At 44.7% G+C, this 3,012-nt stretch overlaps 1 long non-coding RNA gene across 1 annotated transcript in view; it reads right to left on the bottom strand.

Moving 5' to 3' along the window:
- Positions 1-634: 634 nt before the first annotated feature.
- LOC102767819 overlaps positions 635-3,012 on the bottom strand; it is an 11,162-nt gene continuing 8,784 nt past the window's right edge. Inside the window, exon 3 of the long non-coding RNA XR_001516105.1 lies at positions 635-2,611. This is a non-coding gene — a long non-coding RNA (uncharacterized LOC102767819). The remainder of the gene's footprint in view (positions 2,612-3,012) is intronic.

Raw genomic sequence — 3,012 nt, 5'->3', positions numbered from 1 at the left:
CGGTCTCCTGGTCACCAGCAGCTAGTCCTCCAGGCAATGTGCTTCCCATCAGCTTTATTTCATAATTTTAAAAAATACCGTATGGATTGCTTCCAAGAGTTCAAATTTTAAAATCTCTGAAATTGGGATGCACCTTACAATTACAATTGGGAGTGTTCTTTTTTTCTTAGTGGTACACAAAATGACATGTTCAATCATTGATGGCATTTCTAGATTTGATGAAACATGGTAAACAGAAAGAAATGAGAAAATATGGCTGGGCTGGTGTGGCTCAGTGGTTGAGCATTGACCCATGAAGGAAGAGGTCAACAGTTCCATTACTGCAGATTGGATTGATTGTGTGTGGGGGGTGTGTGTGTGTGTGTGCAGGAGACAGCCGATTGATGGTCCTCTCTTTTTTTGGGGGGGTCCTCTCTTACCCATGTTTCTATCTCTCTATCCCTCTTTCTTCCTCTCTCTCTAAAAATCATTAAAAACACTTTTTTAAAGAGAAAATATGTTAAATTTATGTACCCCAAATCTCCGATCTTTCCCTGTTCACCAAGGTAATTTGCTGAATCTTACAGACATCTAGCCCAAAATATGTAGTATCATTTTGGCTGGGAGAATCATTTCCCATTAACTTAGCAAGGCTGTAGAATCAGTAAAACTAGATCTCCCTTGCTCAGAGTGAAGCATTTGCACAACAGGCTGTGACATGGGCTCAAGGGTGGGGAGATGGATACAGATATAACCATAGCAGAGTTCTTGCCTGTGACTGCCTGACAATCAGGTGGGAACACAGAAAGGGGGCGGGAAGGCATGACCAGAGATCTTGCTTCTGGGATTTCAGACCTAGAGATCCATACTTAAGGAGATATACTTGAGGAGAGAAAACGAGGTGGAGCAGGATGAAAGTGTGCTAGGTGAACTGCCTCTCCCTGCCCCGGTGGGGCTGTTCATGCTGTGTCTTCAGCAGTCCCTGACCCTAAGTATTTCCTCAATGAATGTGTTAGGGAGCAGCTCCAAGTGGCCAAGGCCTGTAGGTCCCACCCTTGTCTCTGACACATAGGAGGCACTCAGAAAATAAATGAGGATAAAGACAGTGGTCAATAGATTCTAAAACAAAGTTGTTAGAAGGTGGTGGGTGCAGGAAGGGAAGGCTAAGGAAGGCAGTGGGCAAGCCTGGATGGAGTGGGACACAGGGCCAAGGGGAGAGAGGTTATCCATGGGTAGGAGGGAGGGTGAGTGGAAATGATGCCACCCTTCCTCCCATTTCACCACTAGGTGCTGTCAGACCTGCCAGACAGGTTCCTCAAAGTTAAGGGGAAGGAAAAAAGGGGTAGAGAGAAGGAAGGGAGGTATTCCCAACCTTTAGCAATAAGATTGCTGAACTGTCACTAACGGAAGGATGTGGAAACAGACAAACCCGAATTCTAGTTCCAGCTCTGCCATCTTAGCTATGAAACCTCACTATGTTGCCTTTCTTCTCTGTGCTTGTTTTCTCAGTGACCAAATGGAACTATTCTATCTCTCCTCTGTACCTCTCCCAATGAAGATCTGAATGCAGAAAAAAGCCTTTATGCTATTTTTATAGACAGAGATAGCCTTGGGCAGGAGGTCCCCAAAACCAGCCCCAGATTCAATGACTTGTTGAGGGACTCGCGCAATTCAGCATATAGCTGTCCTCATGGCTATGATTTATTACTGCCAGAGAATACAAAGTGAAATCAGCAAAGGGAAAAGGCACATGGGGTGGTGTCCAGAGAAAAGTAGACCCACGCTTCCAGAAGTTCTCTCCTAGTGGCATCACACAGGATGCACTTAATTCCTCCAGCAACAAGTTGTGACAACACACATAAAATATTGTTGACCAGGGAAGCTCATTAAAGACCCAGTGCTCATTAGAGACTCAGGTTTTTTTTTTTATTGGGGGCCAGTCACGTAGGCATCTTGGGCCTAACACACATCAAAATTCCAGGCTCTCAGAAGGAAACATGGTCAGCATGAACCCCATTGTTTGTACAAAAAGTTTAGGCGTAGTCAGTCATGCTTATACATTTTGGGAATGGTGGGAGCACTCCTGAAGTTGAAGTTCGCAGACACCAGCCAAGGGCCTACTCACTAGCAGACTTTTCTAAGGATGGCGATCTCAGCCAGCAATGTCCTGTTTGCACAGCCTGCTCGCGCATTACCCCCCAGGAAAAGGGTAAGAAGGGGTTGGCACTAATGTGGACTTGAAAAATGCTCAAACTGTCTGGGCGTGTGGACAAGGGATTGTAAGGCGGTCACAGATGTTCTAATTCCCAGGTCCCTGGGAGACAAACGGGCGCTTTTTATCTTTTTCCCATAAGTGGATTCAATGAGATTAGGCATGTGTCCGCTAAGAGAGCCATTGGAGTGGCAGCTCTTGTAAGGGTTTCCACGCCAGCTTGGGGACCAGGAAGTCACCTCTGGAAGGAGCTTCAGTCAATTTCCCTGACATTGTCCGGAGGGTTAACTGGCTTCCAGCATATGTGAGGCTTCCAGAACATTCCCCAAAGGAAGTGGTCCTTCTTGTGTCTCCACAGTTTCAGGGTGCTCATAATGGAACCTGAGTAGATCCCAGGCCCCAGGAAGCCAAGCTTTGGAGCTGTGTTGCATTAAAAGAAATAGTTCAGCAAGAAAACTGTAATTAAAATAAATTCATATCCTTATCTACATTTTTCAAAGAACTTTAATGAGGATACAATGGTTTACCTACAGTAATTTTTTTCTTTTTCTTTCTTTCTTTTTTTTTTTAGAGAGAGAGAAAGGAAGAGAGAGAGAGAAACATTGATTTGTTGTTCCACTTATTTAAGCATTCATTGGTTGATTCTTTCTTTAAAATATATTTTTATTGATTGAGGGACAGATAGAAACATCAATGATGATCAGAGAGAATCATTGATCGGCTGCCTCTGATACGCCCCCCACTGGGGATTGAGCCCACAACTAGGTATGTGCCTTTGACTGGAATTAAACTCAGGACCCTTCAGTCCCGAGGCCAATGGT

The sequence above is a fragment of the Myotis davidii genome, unplaced genomic scaffold, assembly GCF_000327345.1.
Source record: "Myotis davidii unplaced genomic scaffold, ASM32734v1 scaffold72, whole genome shotgun sequence".
Taxonomy (NCBI): Eukaryota; Metazoa; Chordata; class Mammalia; order Chiroptera; family Vespertilionidae; genus Myotis; species Myotis davidii.
The sequence above is the reverse complement of the archived record's forward strand: the minus strand, read 5'-3'. Positions and strand labels throughout refer to the sequence as shown.